Source organism: Rhea pennata, chromosome 18 (genome assembly GCF_028389875.1).
Source record: "Rhea pennata isolate bPtePen1 chromosome 18, bPtePen1.pri, whole genome shotgun sequence".
Taxonomy (NCBI): domain Eukaryota; kingdom Metazoa; phylum Chordata; class Aves; order Rheiformes; family Rheidae; genus Rhea; species Rhea pennata.
The window spans coordinates 2,262,124-2,278,065 of NC_084680.1; positions in this window are offsets into that span (position 1 = coordinate 2,262,124).

Here is a 15,942-nt window from a genome sequence, read left to right on the forward strand (position 1 = left end):
CTCCACTGGTCCCACCTTATCTGCTATTCCTGAAAGAAGCTAGTTCAGGCACCACTGCGTGCAGCCAGGCCCAGGAGCTCCTCTGGATTTCAGCTCTGCAAGGACCCCGGTCTCCAGTTTTCCTGGTCCCTAGTGAGAGACAGGCCAGCTCCCCAGCTCCAAACCAGCTCACATGGAGAAGGACAGTGCCAGCTTGGAGATACCTGAACTGCTTTAAGCATTAAGCTGATAATATAATAATCTAATAATTTAAGCATTAAATATTTAATCTTGATAGCTCAGCAAGAGAATGATCTGAGCATGGGAGAGACATTTCAGCACTGTGCTCTTGCACAGATGGAAACGCCTGTGAGGCTGAGGCCACACAGCTTATCAGAGCCACCGGTAGGAGAAGGTGACCTTTGCCCATGCCAGTGGGCAGGCTCATCCCACAGAGGCCAATGGGTGCAACAGCCAGGAAACTCCCTCCATCAGGCTGAGGCAAAGATTCATCTCTGGCCTCTCTGCAGTGTTGAGGCGGACATCTGCCTCCACCAAGGCAAGTTGGCTCTGTTGCCAAGATGGCTGGAGGCTTACCATCGATTTTGGCCAGGCTGTGCTGTTTGCCAGTCAAGCTCAAGTGAAGGGACAACTTCTTTCTCTTCTGATTTTCCCTGCTTGGCACCAGCCAGGTCACTCACCTGGGACTGTCCAGGCTCATTTTTGCTTCTTTGTCTAAAATCCTAAGGGGCTGTCTAAAATCCTAAGGGGTTTTCCAGCCAAGCCATTTTTAACATTTTCCTCTGATGAGTAGGTTGTTGCCCTACTGCCAACTCTTGGAAAGTCATAAATCTCCCTGGGCCTTCTAAAACCATGAAATTTCCCCCCAGATAAAAATAAGTAAATGGAAGAAGAAGAAAAAAAATAAAAGAAAAAAAAAAACAAAAGCAGTTTCTGTAAACAATGCATTTAGGAGAGGACTTTTATTTTCCTCCATGGTCCTAAAGCCTTTTCCAGTCCCATCTTCCAGCTTTCGTCTGCAGCCAGCAGGGTTGGAAATGTAACACACTTCTTTAACAGAAGCTCAGGCTTAGGTAACCAAAGGAGCCACTGAAACACAGAATATTGCACAAATCTTTCTTCAGCTGAGAAGATGCACAAGGCCATTGGGTGGTTACGGCCAGGTTGGGAGCAGCTCTGTGGGTGATATCGGACACTGATGAAAATGACCTCAACAGGTTCGTGCCACCTGCTAGAGCATGGCTCTGGTCTGTCAGCAGGCTCTCCAGGTGGATTTGTCTTGTATCTCCTTAACTGATGGGGCTGTATAATTGGCCTCAGGCCACGGGCTCTTCACCCTTGCAGAGGTCTGAGCTTACCCACCATGCTGCACTGATGGTCCTGATCCGCCTCTGGACCCAGCCTCTCAGCTGTTAGTTTTGTAGGAATTTCCGTCAATTTCCCAGTGCAGTGAGTTGTTTTTCCCTGTTTAATTTCCATTGGAATCGGGATGATTTGCTCCCTTGGTTACATGTGGCAGGCTCCAGGGTGTGGGTCTGTAGGACAGGACCTGTTCCTGCGGGTTCCTTCTGGGATCTCTAACTGCTCAGTGCTCCTGTTCTGATCCCATCCCAGACAGACCTTACAAACTGGGCTGTCACCCATCTCCCTGAAGCAGTAGGGGCTGCACAGGCTGGAGGCAGCTCTGTTTACATCCTGGCCAGCAATGTGCACGTTGCTCCAGACCACGGTGGATGTTTGAGAGCTGTGGGGTGCTCCAGAGCGTCCCATGAGCATAGAAACAAATTCCCCCAGAGTGGCTCACAGACAGGTGAAAACAGGGCTGCCTGCAGGAAGAAGCCAGCATGGACATTGGGGTGTCAGTATTCACTGTCACTGGTCTACATGGACACCTGGGAACATGTGTGTCAATGAAGAGAAGCCCTCCCACCATGGGTATGCACACACACACCAGCACAGCCATGTGGGTGCACTCCAGACCATGTCCATAGCATGCTAAGCTGTGTTCCCAGTGCTGCACACCATGACCACACTCACACCATGCCAGGCTTTCCTCCTGGCCCCAAACACTTGCACCGCTCATTTGCTGGCTCTCTGGCAATGCAAAGAGGAAAGAGCCCGCTCTGTGCAATAAACTGCCAGGGTTTTGTAATCATCCTCCCATCCCCAGCCCCACACATGCACTCCCACATGGGATATGTAATGTCACCCTTCCCATTCTGCCTGGGTGAGCACGTTTGTGCATGGGGAGCTGGAACAAATCTTCCCAGCTGTGAAGCTGTGAGGAGCCACCTAATCCTGCAGGAGCCTGAGAAAATAAGACCGGGTATAAAATTAGCTGGAACTTTTACCAACCAGATTTTATTTTTAAATACAGTGGAAAATACATCACTGGACAGAAAAACAAAGAGATCTGGGCCTGCCAACACTGCCTGTGGGACTGGAGGGGCCTACCTTGATCCTGACAGAGAATGTCCCACCTATTCCTCAGGGCAATGAACTGTGTGCTGGGACTGGGAGCCTGTCAAGCAGCCAAGGAACCTCCTAGGGGCAGCTCATCAGTAAATCCCCTACAGAGTCCTGGCAGGGCTTCCCTGGCAATACCTAAAAGCAGACCTGACCTTTCAACCCTGAGATACCCTGGACGTACCAAGGAGGCCAACGCAGTCTGTGAGGGCAGGACATGCTCAAGCAGATCTTTTCTGCTCATATGTTACAGTGAGCGCTTGTGGGCAGGTGTATTTAATGTCCCCAGGTGCGGCTACATGCATGTGTCAAGACACGCTACTGTGAGCTTCTTGTAAACAGTAATCTCTCCTCTTCCAGTCAGTCCCCAAAGCTGGTGCTCAGGTTTCATCCTGGTAAACACCTGTGGATGGGCTTGAGCCCCAGCCAACACCACATGCAGGGGCAAGTTTTGCCCTAGAGCAATGTGTTTGGTGGTCCAGTTCCACACAGAGAGTAACCAGCTGTACGGGGACAGTGGGATATGGCTGTTACCTCTCCAAGCCCCAACCCAGCATCAGGCTGGAAGGATACCTCAGCCCACAGGCTGTACTCAATGGGGAAGTGGGATTGGACATGCCCTGGAGGTGACCAGTCATCCCATGACCTCTCTGCTTCCTGCCCTGCTCTAGGAAGGAGGAATGAAATCACTGCCCATTGCTTGTCTGGGGGTAGTAGAAAAGAAGTGGGAGTGGGGGGGTGGCATATGGGGGCACATGCAGCAAAGCAGGAGCTCCCTATGGGACATTCCCCTGTCCTGTCCCCAGGCAGTGCCCTGTCTGTAGGCATTACCATGACTGTAGGATCACTGGGTAATTCAGGCTGGAAGGGACCTTCATGAGGAATGTCTGAGCAGGCTGAGACCCTTCACCCAGAAAAAACAGAATTGAGGGGGCTCTGTATACTCAGGACTGTCCTGCAAAGGCTCAAGAGAGACTGAGTCACCATCTCATCCAGTAGAACAAGGGACATCAGATGAAGCATGGGAACAAGGTCCAAAACAACCAAAAGAAGGCAATTCTTTGTACCAGGGTAGCAGAAGCTGTTTTTTGAAGGGTGCTGCCAATGCTAAAGGCTTACATGACTCCAAAGGGAGAATGGATAAGCCCATGGAAGAGGAATATATTGAAGGCTGAAGAAGCAGAGAAATCAAACTCAGGAAATGCCCACACTGAAAATAGATGGAGACTGGAAGAATATTCAAGGGAAGTATCATGGATGCTCACTATGATCTTATTTGTGTCTCAACTTTTGGTACTCAACCTTAGGCTGACCAGGGTCTTGCTCTGCACAGCCCTTGTGCTGCTAGGGAGCAGGAGCGGGACGATCCTGGAGATACCCTGGCTGTATTACTTGGTAGCTACCCTCAAGATGCCTTGGCTGGAGTAGAGCCTGTCTGCTGAGAACACAGCCTGCCCAGACTCTGTCTGGGCCTTGAAATGCTTAGGTTTTAAACCACAGAAACTTGTAGCCAAAAAGATCTTTCCTGAATGTATAAATCCACTTCTAAGAGTTTATGTGATTGTCTGATTTCCAGGTGAGCTCCTCACCATGAGCTTCCCAGCGATTCTCAAGGGTCTCCAATTATTCCAGATGCTGGAAAAGTGGCCCCAACTTGCACAGCCCCAAGGGCTGAAACCACTGGTTGTGACATCCAGCCTCTCCTCTCTGATCTGCCCTTCAGCCATGCAGATGTGGTGATTCTCACAAAATAACTGGAAGAGGCTGAGATATACTTGAAGAATGGCACAGAGCACAACCCCTCCAGTCCGGTGCAATGTGCCCTTTGCTGGCACTGGCTAGGATGTGAGATCCACCTGGCAACTGTGTTTTGCCACTGTTTGTAGAAGTGCTGCTGCGGTTAGGCACCCACATAGCCACAGGAGAACTGAAAGTGCAGATCCCTGGGGCCACTTTCAAATAAGGGCACATGTAGGATGTAGGAAAAGGAAGCTGAATCATTTAGCAAGGCAGCAACAAGCCTTTGTATACGACAGTTTGGGACAGAGTGAGATGACACCCAGGCAGACTTTGGGGAACTGTTAGCCCTCAAACCAGGCCTCTGAGTTGAGGCTGAGCAGATTCCTATCCTGGGGAGCTGCAGACATGAGCAGGATGCAAGCATGTTGCTTCTGTGGTACCATGTGCAGAGCTGTGTGCGCATCCAACAGCAGTGCTCATGTCTGCAGATATGAAAGCCATCGGCTCATAGTGAATACCCCTTGTGTGTGTGAGGTGGCGGCACTACCTACATCTGCTCTGCAGCCAGAGACCTTCCCCTGGGCCAGCTGTGGCTGGACTACCTGCCCTTGGGTACCAGGGTTTCTGGAGGGGTGGAAAGAGGGCTAGCACTTTGGCATGAAACATGAAGTCCCCATCAGTGGACAGGAGAACCACACAGGATCTGAAGGTGGGATGCAGGGGAATTAGATGCATGCAGTTACTTGTTTGTAGCAGCTTTTGCCCAGCTGCCGTTTAGCTCCCATTGTGTACACTGGGCAGGCATAATTTCTGGACTGAAAGCAGCCTCCCTTAAACCTAACCATTTTCTGCTCTTCTGAGGACTACCCTGTTGCAGCAGATCTTTCAATGTTCCACTCTTCAGCAGGTCTAATTTCCTTCTTTGGATACCCAGGCTCTCTGGTTCCTCTATCCATGCACACCTCTGTCCCTGGCTGGCTCCTCACCCATCTTCACCCAACACTTAAGCCCAGCTAGGTCATTCCTCCTTGGACACCCAGCACTGTGGCATGTATTTCAGAAGCTGCTCCTCTTCAGCCTTGACTCTGAAAGGAGATGAACAAAGATTGGCTGACTGCTGAATTTGTCTCTGGCAAGCCTTCCATCATCCCTATGAAACCCCCCAATTTTTCAGCCATGAAAAATGCTATTTTCTTGTTTAATGGAATCTTCAACACTTCTCGAGGACCTGAGGCTGAAAAAATCATTCCAGTACAGTATGATTTTTCCTGCTCCAGAGCTGATGCCTCATGTCTCTGAGGCAGCTCCCATCAATAGTTGATGAAGTAACAATTGCTTTCCAACCCAAAGCCAGAGAGAAGAATGCCACAGAAAAGCAAAATCCAGTGGAGGCTGGGAAAAATTGGACTCAATAGTTTTATCCAAGTCAGCTGCTGAAGGAGTGAATTTGAAGGTAGGATGAGCAGCTGCTCCATAGCCTGCACTGGCATGGCCCCCACCCCCACAGGCAGGGAGGAACACCTGGACATTGCATCGCAGCCAGCAATGCCTTGCCAGGTTGCCATAAATGACCTGCGTGAGTTATTCTTTTCCCTTTGTCCCAGTTACAAAGCATGAACATCTCTAAAAAGGGTAGGGCAGTCTCAGGCAATGGCACTGAATGAAGCATTAGCAAACCTGAAATTGCGCAGTTGGAGACTGGAGCAGAAACACTCAGAGATCATCTCAGGGCACAGCTATTCTCCATTTCCTTTCCTCTGCCAGTGACTCCATTACTTCTGCAACATGCTTCAATGTAAAGGTTGTATTTTTAACCCATGCCACTCTAGATGTGGGCTCTGCTTGCTCTTCCATCCTGCAGCAGTGGAATCTCTTGAGGGACTTTATTTCTTCAAAATGTTTTGCAAACATTAGTGAAGGAGGAATTCTGGATCCCTTCCTGAGAGCTGTGCACAGGCATTCACAGGCAAGTATCTGCAGCAGCCTGGGATGCTTGCTATCCATGCTATGTTGCAGACTTGGGGAGGGGACTCAGAGCAGTTTTTATCTGCTTCATGCTGAAGCAACTGGCTTTGTTATAACTTTTTAAGTAAGAGGTTTACAAGAAGCCAACTAGCTTTCCTGGATTATCTTAGGGAAAGCCCTCACAGATCTCTGTTTTGGGGGCAGGAACAGGTAACCTGCACCACCAGAGTGCATTTGAGGTTATTCTTCCACAGCTGGAGAAGTCCCTGTGCCACAGGGCATCTTCAGAAGTGTCCAGCTGCTTCTGAATCATACTGCTTTATAGCATGTGGACTAAGAGAAAATAAATGAGGCTCTCAAGAGCTTTTTGAGAGCTTCATAGCATGTGATTTCCTCCAACTGCAGCTGCTGGTGTTCTGTAATTGGGTCAGAAGCTCCACTTCAGTGAGTTTCAGTGAATACTTCAGTATTCACTGAAACAAGAATAAAGATATAGTCTTCGCAGTTACGTCCAAAAACTAAAATCCATAACGATCAAAATCTTTGCCACTCATTAACTTTTTCTTTTTTAAAAATCATCATTTTCCAGCATTTGGCTCTCATTTTTGAGTCTTGGGATGAACAGTTCAGAGTCATTTGAGAAATAACCTGAGGAGAGACTGGGGCAGAGCAGATGTAGCCCAGTGAACTGGTAACTTCACCAGGAATTTAGAAAGAGAATCCATAAGAAAGACCCCAGGGTGAGCCACCAAGGGTGAAACAGGAGAGTGAAACATGGGAACAAATGGCAGTCAGATAAATCAATTGATTAAAACTGATGGATTTGCTGGTCTGGGTGCGGATCAGTTAGATAACCTGATCTCAGTAATAGACTGTGTCTTGCTGCATGCTTGGGTGCTCAGGGGACTGAGCAGAGGGGGCGGGTTGGGTTGTGAGGTGCTGAAGCACTCCTCCTGCTCTCCTGCCCCACAGATCCAGCACAATGAGCAGCTCCAGAAGAGCAAATCCCCGGTTGTGGTTGACCAAAGAGGGAGCTAGGAGAGTTTCTGCCCAGTGCCCAAATGTCCACAGTTTTGGAGTGAAGTCCTGACGCACTTGGGCTACAAGGAACAGGCGGGCTCAGCTCACTGAAGGCACATGCTGCAGCCCTGTGGACTGGTTTTATCCTGCTCTATGGAGATGTCTCCGAAGGATGGGAGCAGCCTCCCTGGGTTCCTCCAGAGCCAAGCAAGTGACCTATGTGGCTTCCTGCTACTGGGAAAGGATGCGCTGCCAGGATCTGGATCAACAGGGATGGCTTCAAGTCACTTTCTGCCTCTCTGCTCCCCCCAGAAAGCTGACCAAGGCTGCATGATGGAGGCTTGAGGGGCAGGGAGAGATCTGACTGCCCACATACCTATTTGCTTGGGGAGGATGACGGGAAAATGCCGTTTGGACTAAGGGCGGGGAGATAAAGTATGTCCCGCTCAGCTGCAGCTGGACCAGGCCCTGGTGCTATAGCTTCAACAAGAGAAACTGCACTCAAGGGTTTTCTTCTGCTTTGGGATGTGGGAAGGGCTGGAAATGTGCCTTTTGGTCCCTGGGAGAGTGTCCCTTTAAATAGAGACAATAACCATCTATCAAAAAGAAACTCTGTTGTTACAGTGAGAAACCACAATGCTGAAGTCAGAGTGCTGAGATAGATGCTGGCTTATCATACACTTACTTAAATTTAGCCATTGTGAAATTGCACAGCAGGGCCAAGAAGGGGCTGCTTCTTGCTCATGTGGACCTCCTGGCCAGCTGATGCATGGTTCTGCTCCTTTTTTGAGCCCCACGTGCTGGTATCTGCTCATCATCCAGCTACATGAGCTGGCCAGATGCTGTTTTCTCTATTTGTGTTGGAAAAGGGTGGGGAAAAGGAATGCTGCAGCTGGGAGTTCAGACAAGATCCCCCACCAGCAAGGAGCTTTCCCTGGCTGTGGCATGGGAGGAAATGGGATGCTGTGGGACAGCTCTGTGGCTTTCCCCCTCTTCTTGAGAAAGTTACCAGGAAGCCCCGGGCTGCATTTTAAATCCAATTTCTATTAAAATGCTGCCAAAGAAAAGGAGAGACCCCTCCTTTCCCTTGGATTGCATTCTCAGTGAGAGAGCTTGGATTAACCAAGTGTAGTTTGATGCCAAAGATTTGAATGGCCCCCTGGGGTAGGACTGCTTTCCAACCATAGTGCTGTGCACCAGAATCCAGAGACATGATTACTCATCTGGCAAGCGGGAACTCTCCAAGGGACGCTGTGAATCTGCAAAACTGACTACATGCATTAGAGGGACACAGAATGACCTTACTAGTAGCAGCTTAAAATGGGATTGTGCCAGACTGACAATTTCCTGCAGCTTTTCTTTGAGCAAAGAAAAGAAGTTCTGGAGCAGCATCAAGTTGCTGGACCTGGAGCATGCTGCCCAGATAGCTGTAGGATCATGATGGGAAAGTGGCTAAGGTCCTAAGAGAGGTGTTGCTACCTCCTGACCCTGGCTACTGTGATGCCCTGGAAGGACAACAAATATACAAGTCCCTCCTGGTGTTCAAGCTGATTTTGAGTAAAATGATGATTTGGTTCCTAAACACTTTTAAGAATTTGAGGGAATCCTGGAACAGAGAGTTTCTCTGCTGTGGGCAACAGCAATGATAAAAGACCAAATTCACTGCATGAGTGAACTAGTGAAGAGGGGCTAACCCAAACCAGGCCTCTCCAGGTTAGTCAAATTCTCCTTGCAGGTTAATGCAAAGGCTATGAATGGAAAAATTACCCATTTGGACTTCCAAGGGGCAAAACCACTCATGGAATTGAGTTAAATGTAGATAAATGTGGGGGAAAAAACACTTAGATTAGAAACTGCTGTGGGGATGAGGGAAGAGTGGACTGCTGAGTTCCCTCCCACCCCAGGTGGAGAAGGCACTGCTGCAGGCACTGACCCTCTTCTACCACAAACACTTCTGTGGGTCCTGCCTTCCCTGGTGCTGCTCAGGGAGAGGGTTCTTGTAGTGGTCCTGCAGAGCTGCCCTTTGACAGTCTCATCCTTAGTTGAAGCCCCTCTGATGTTCTCGCCCTGGATTGCTCCTTCTTGCTCCAGCTAGCATTTAGGGGCCTGCCAGGCTGGGGAGCTAGGGGAAGCCTTGCTATATTTGGCATCCCACTAGGGTGGTCTTCAGGAGAACCTGCACTTGCTGTGGCACTCTGCATGGCGCATGAACATTGAAATGTGCCATAAGCCACCTAGTGCACTACTCCAATGAGCCTTGCTGCCTTCAAAATCCTATTAGATAGCTCATCTTCTGCATTATGCAACTGCTCGCTGATGCTGGCCACAAAGTAAGCATGGGGTTTGGGTTCTTGATGATGAGTAGAGATATTCAAAATGTGTTTTTCTCACTTGTGACTGCAGGCCCTGGCTAGTATTGGCCAGTTTTAAGAAAAATAGGTAACAGTGGCCTGCTTTATTCCAAGCAAAATGTACTTTCTATCTCCATCTTACCAGCTCTAACCTATACTGCAAAGGAAGAGTTCTGTTCTGCAGCCATGCCATCCCTGGAACCATGCTGAGGACAGAGATCAGCTATTATTTTCTTGCAAATGCAGTGTGCAAGGCTGCAGCTTTTAGCTGGTGGCGTGTGCTTCCTCCCTGCCATGGATCTACTCACCTTCCTTTTAACCTGTGTGGTTCTTGTCCACATGTCCCATCTGACAGATTTAGGGAAGCACGAGCCAGGGAAGGCTGTGGCCAGGGAACATAGCAGCGCTTCCCCCAGGCAGATGCTTGGCTGAGTTGACCCAGATCCAGAGAGCTGAAGCAGCCAAAAAGCTCAGCTATAGTTAAAAGCCTGCTATGGTCTTGGACAGATCTGGATGGTGAGCTGCTATTCTGAGAAAGCTCCACTGGTGCAGCTACAGGATGGAGATAATTGCTGCCCCATCCCAGGGCCGACTGTACTGGCCTGAGTGGTGCAGACAACGTCTTACTCTTTCAGAGGAGTGGAGTCCCTCCCTGATCCAAGTATGTTCCTGGTCAATGCTGGGGACTTGGGAAGTCTATTCTGCCCATGCCAGTTTGTAAGTCTATTTGAATCTGCAGGAGATTTGGAGAGGAGAGGCCCTGGGGTGTTTGTATTCCCCATGTGCCCCTTTCACCCTGCTGCGGGGTGCTCCTGTGGGAGCCCTTTCTCCAGGGCACACGGAGGTGAGAGAAGAGGTTGGGGCAGAGAAGGCAGAGGACTGAGCACAGCTGGCAGGCTGCAAATGCTCTCCTGGGTCTTCAGACTCAGGCACATGACTTCCACTTGAGCCACAATGTGGGGAAAGGAAGCTGTGCCAGTGGGTCCCATGCCCTGCAGTGGGATCCATGGCCTCATAACCAGGAAAACAGGCCTTGCAAGGCCCTATGCAGCAGCTCTCACATTGCAATTCCAGAGTTGAAAGCAAAACACCTTCCCAAACTAGTGTAAACTAGTCCACAAACTTCTTTCTGCAATGTGTCCTGTGTGCACTGTGCAAGTGACAGCCCTGTGGCTAGATGGCTTCCTGCTCACTCACTCTTTGCCCCAATGTCATGAGAAGGCTGTGAGGCAACCTGCAAAACTGACGGTGCTTTTTTTGAAAAGCATCTGTCATTTCCTTACATCAGAGAAGGCACTGAAAAGCACTGGAGTACATGGGGAGCTGCTCACCAAAGTGCATAGGCCCTGCAAACCTGCTGAAAGGACCTGTCCTCCTTGCACTGTGCAGCACCAAGGAACCATCTGTGTGAGGCATTGCAGAGACAGGCCTGGGAAATGGAGGATGTAAAAGGTTTTAGAAACTAAGGCAAGAATAGAGACTTGTACTTGGCTTTATTCTACCCCTTCCAGGCGTGCCTCCTTGCCAGGAGGGAGATTTAAGCCTTGGCCGCACTGGTATCGTGCCAGTATCTGAGTGCTTTGGTTCCTGTAAGAGGAAAAGCTCTGGGCTGAAAGCTGAAATTCAAAAACTTCAGGGTGAATTCTCACCTTTTGTGAACAGATCAGAAAAAAAAAAAGCACCACTCTGGGCACAAACAGAGGGCAAAGGGATCCTTCTTTCCCCCTGGCATACAGACCTCAGGCTGCTGAAGGGCTTTCAGTACAACGTGCAGTTTTGAACACCTCCATCTGAGGGAAAGAGTCACTGGAGAGAAAGTCAGCAGCAGCTTGGAAAGCCCTCTGTATTATGCCTGGAGGTCCCCAGTAGCAGGGAACTGCTCTGTGCTTGGTGGGTGGAAGCAGCTCCATTCCAGTCCTTCCCTTGGGCTACTCTCTCCAAAAAACACATCTGATTTCTCAGCTGAGTCCCTGGGGCTGGGTTAGCCCTGCTCCTGACTCTAGCAAGACCTGTAGACCTTGGTCAGCTTTCACATGGCCCTGGGGACTCCAGGACACAGTTAGCAAGAGCAGATTACAGCTCCTCTGAGCTAGCTATTGCTCAAATGCTGATCTCAGGCAGGACTGGGATTGGGACTTGGCTTAAGAGTAGGACTGGAGCTGGGCTTGGGGTCCAAAGCACGTTGCCCTGCTATCTGCAGGACAGCAGACTCAAATCACTTCTTGACTGTGCAGTAAGTCAGGCAGCCTTATCCTTGCCCTTGTCCCAAGAGTCACCTGTGAAGCAGATGAGATCTGTGTTCCTGCTGGGAGGCAACTTCAGAAACTCCTGATTCTGACAGTCAGAGACCTGCTGCTGATTTCCATCCTCAGTTTACTCCTGGCCAGCCCTAAGATAGTACTTTCCTCTAACCAGCACCTCTCTCTGCCTCGTGCTTCTCACTCTAGATGTCTCTACAGATTAACCGTGCCCCTACACTGCCCTCCTGCACCCACTCAGGAGCAGATCAGGACCACCCTGGGGCTCTCGTGAGGATCAAGATCAATGTTTTGCTATAACAGCTCTTGAATGTGTCGTGGGATGGCTTTTGCTTTGCTCATGACTGGGCCATGTTGGTGGCTTATCCTTATCCCAAGGTTATCAAATGCTCCCAGATGCTTCTCCTCTGCACTAGCAGCCAACTGATGAGCTCCCAAATTGGAGCAGAAATTCCTGTAGCAAATCTCTCCCATTGGATCTTGGCCCATTCCAATGACTCCAGGCTCATCTCTTTCTTCCTGTTATTTCCCAACCACATCTGGACTTGCAGTGCCTCCCACCTTCGGCTCTCAGATGTTCTGCAGCATCCTCATGTACTGAGGATGCTGAGAAGCCCAGCCCTGTTCCCTGCGTTTCCTTGGAGTGAGGACAGGCTTTGTTCAGTTCCTAGCATAGCTATGGCAGGGCTCACCACGGGGCAAACACATCCCAGATGCCTTTTATTGGGAATCTGTGCCTAATGCCTCATATCCAGGTAGACAAGTTGAGGCCTAGGGAAGAAATCTCTGTCTTGCTTGGCTCAACTGAGCTCAATACAAGAATTGAAGTCAAAATGTTGGGTTTACTTTTGCTGTAGGTGATACAGAGATATATGTTGAGTTCACGATGTGTCAGGTGTGCTGGTGCCAAGTCCTAAATCAGATTTACCCTATACCCTGACTGTAAGTACACAGAATTCATATTAAAGCATGAGGATCTTATTGCAAGCTTGCAGCAAAGCCTTGGCCCTCCAGCTACTGAAGTATGATTATTTGAAGTTGTAATAAATACATGGGTTTGGTGAGGAGCTCTGCTACTATCAAAGTAGTAGAACTGGGCCCTGGGAAAATTTCATCATGCACCTCCATCCCTAGAGATGCTCTCAGCAGCTTGGTGTTTGCAGTAGTGGGTGTCCCCCTTTAATCTGGCCATCCAGCTGGTTTCTGTACATTGCCTGAGCCTAGCAGATTGGCTCCTATACATTGCCTGAGACATTGCCTAACAGACTGGGGGCCATGGTTGGCTCCTTTGAGACCTGTAAAGCGACCTTGAGATATGTGGAAAACAGGGCCAGCACCTTCCTCCAGGGACCCCCACTGCTCATGCTTTTAAGATCAGAGGTGCCTTCAGAATTTGGCTGTGGTGCACTGAGTGGGGTATTTACCTGACTGGGAAGCTGCCACTTGGAAACACTTGTCTTTGGACTTCTTAAACTCCTACATTTGAATGGCTGAAGGTCAAGATCAGAAGTGGCGTGGAAGGCATGAGAAGAGTGAGACTCTGAAAGTGTTGGATAGCCATACTCCCTCCTGGGGCAGAGGGCCCAGAGATGCTGGTTTCACTCTCCCTCCATTCCTGCCTTGCTATATAACACTAGGGTAATGAGGGAAGTCTTTGGTGCAATGTTTCAGGGTGTCTGGGAAGCAGTGGACATGGCAGCTTGGCCTGGCTCCACTAGGCTGGCTCCCTGCATGGTTGATTGTGCATTGAACCTGCTCGCTTAGGTGATTCCTTTGCTCTTTGTTGGAATCCAACAGAGATGATATCTGTGCCATTGAACATGCTCCTTGCATTGCTGGCATCCAAAGTACACATATTTCTGATTTCCTTAGACAAACAAGGCTATGCTCTGTTCTTCCTAGGCATCAGGAAATCCCCTGCTTCAGTCTCTGTTGTGAGAAAGCCCTCCTAAACCCCTTGCTTTCTCTATCTCATTAAATTTAGTCATGCTTGGAGCTTATTTTAGTTTTTGACACCCATTGCCCATTGGGGATGGCCTTCTCAGTATGACACCGGCTCCTGCCTGGGGATGTGGCTGGTTTCCTATGGCAGCTTATCTCCCTTCCCTTCCCTGTGCAAAAGCAGAGGTGTAGCTTCTCCTTCCTGGGCCTGCTCCCCCCTCCAGGGACAATTTCACTTAAGAGGGACACAGAGAGAAAAGGCCATTTATGGAAGTCTCCCCTTCTGGGCCAAAGCAGGCAGTGCCAAATCTTTGCCTGTCTGCCTAGGAACAATATTGGGCTCAGGTGTATCAGTGCTGGCATGTGATTGCTTTACATGTAAATGCATCATTGTTGATACATCTCTTTGGTTAGGTGTGAGTTCATATGTCTGTGATTTCCCTGGACTGATGGGAGCATGCCCAGCCCGAGAGCATGCCCCAGCACCTGGTACCTCCCTTGGTCGAAGCAAGCTTCTGAGACAGTCTATGTTTTTGACTTTGGGCTGTGCCAAGGTCCTGTTTGCCCCTGGAAGCCACCAGCTGCCAGATAGCCACAGTGTGATTAGTGGTGCGATGTGAACGCAGCTCAAGGGAGCCACAGACGTGCAAAAAGCTCCATCAATTCTTTGCTTTGGTGACCTCTGGTCAGGATATCAGGGCCAGTTCAAGACACTATCGTGTAGTGTAAATGCAGCAGGAATCACAGCAGCAAAGGACCAGTACTAGCCACAGGCTTCCCCAGACCTCAGCTCAAGGCCTTGTTTCCCCTCAAGGCCAGGCAAACACAATATCAGATTAAATAAGGGGTAACAGCTTAGGGAATGCAAAACCCTCTGCTCCAAGCTGCATGCAGGCAATCTGGAAATGGGGTGGCAGAGTTTGCACAGGAGATCAAGATATTAAGGACAGTCAAATCTACATCTACCTGCAAAGATTTGCAGAAGGATATCATCATACTGAATAATCGCCTGATAAAAAGGCAGGTAAGTTCCTAAGTCACTAAACGCAAAATAAGGACTGGAGGGAGGGAACATCCTTAGCTTCACATAACTAATACCAGACCTTTCTTTATTCACTAGTATCCAGAAGAGACATCTTAGTTACCTTTCAAGTAGTCTCTGAAGACCACTTCTTGCTGCTGATCCAGCATATAAGGGAAATAAGAGGCTTGGAAACTATTAGGGAAGGAATTAAGAGTGATCCAAAAAAGATCTTTCTGCTTCTGCATAATTCTCTAGTGCAATGACACCTGTGACGGTTGCAGACATAAACCTTGAAAATACTAGACAAATGAAGAAGATGGCAAGGATAGTCAAGTATAGTCATGTTTCCCCTTGGAAGCTTGACACAAGCTCATAAAGTCATCCCTGACGCAAGAAAGCAGAGGGAAATAGGCTCTGCTAATTCTCAAGACCTTGTTATTATCAACAGCAGACTGAAAACAAAGTGGGTTTTTTTTTCCACATAAGTCAAATACATGCCTTGAAGTGTCAGAGTTTATTGACAGAGGCTTTATTACAGAGGTTAAATGCTTAAAAGAATGAAAATGAGGAGCTAGACACATCTGTGAACAAGTTCACTAGTGACTATTAAACACAACATCCTGACAGCCTCTGTGGAGGAAACCTGTGTACTGCTGACAGTGGGTGCTGGGCCCGTGAGGATCACTCTCTGTTTACTCATTCTCCTCTGTGGCATGCTGCTGCTGGTCACGTTTGGAAACAAGGAGCAGAGTGAAGCTTCAGCTGATGCTCTTCACCTTGAAGGACCAAAGAGAGGCCAAAGTGCATCTGCTTTGAAGGGCATCAGGGTCTTATGCTTGTCCCTTTGCACATGGAAGGCTTTTCCCATTTTGGGAGGACTCAGAAAACTGTGCCACCATGGGCTGCTGCTGCACACAGCAGAGCTGTGTGTCTCCTCCTTCTTCACAGTGTGGTGGGCTCTCTGGTCTGTATACAGGGTATGAGAGAGCCCTCCTGGTTTCAGTCATGGAGTACAGGAATGGTGGACTTTTCCTGTGAGACACTTGTGCACAGCCTGATGCTCCTCTAAAGAAAATCCTATCTCAGCCCAGGAAAAATCACTGCCTTGAGGGAAAGAACAGGAGCACATCCTGGGCTGGTGGTCTGCAGTGGCAGAGCCACCATAGTACAGCAGCCC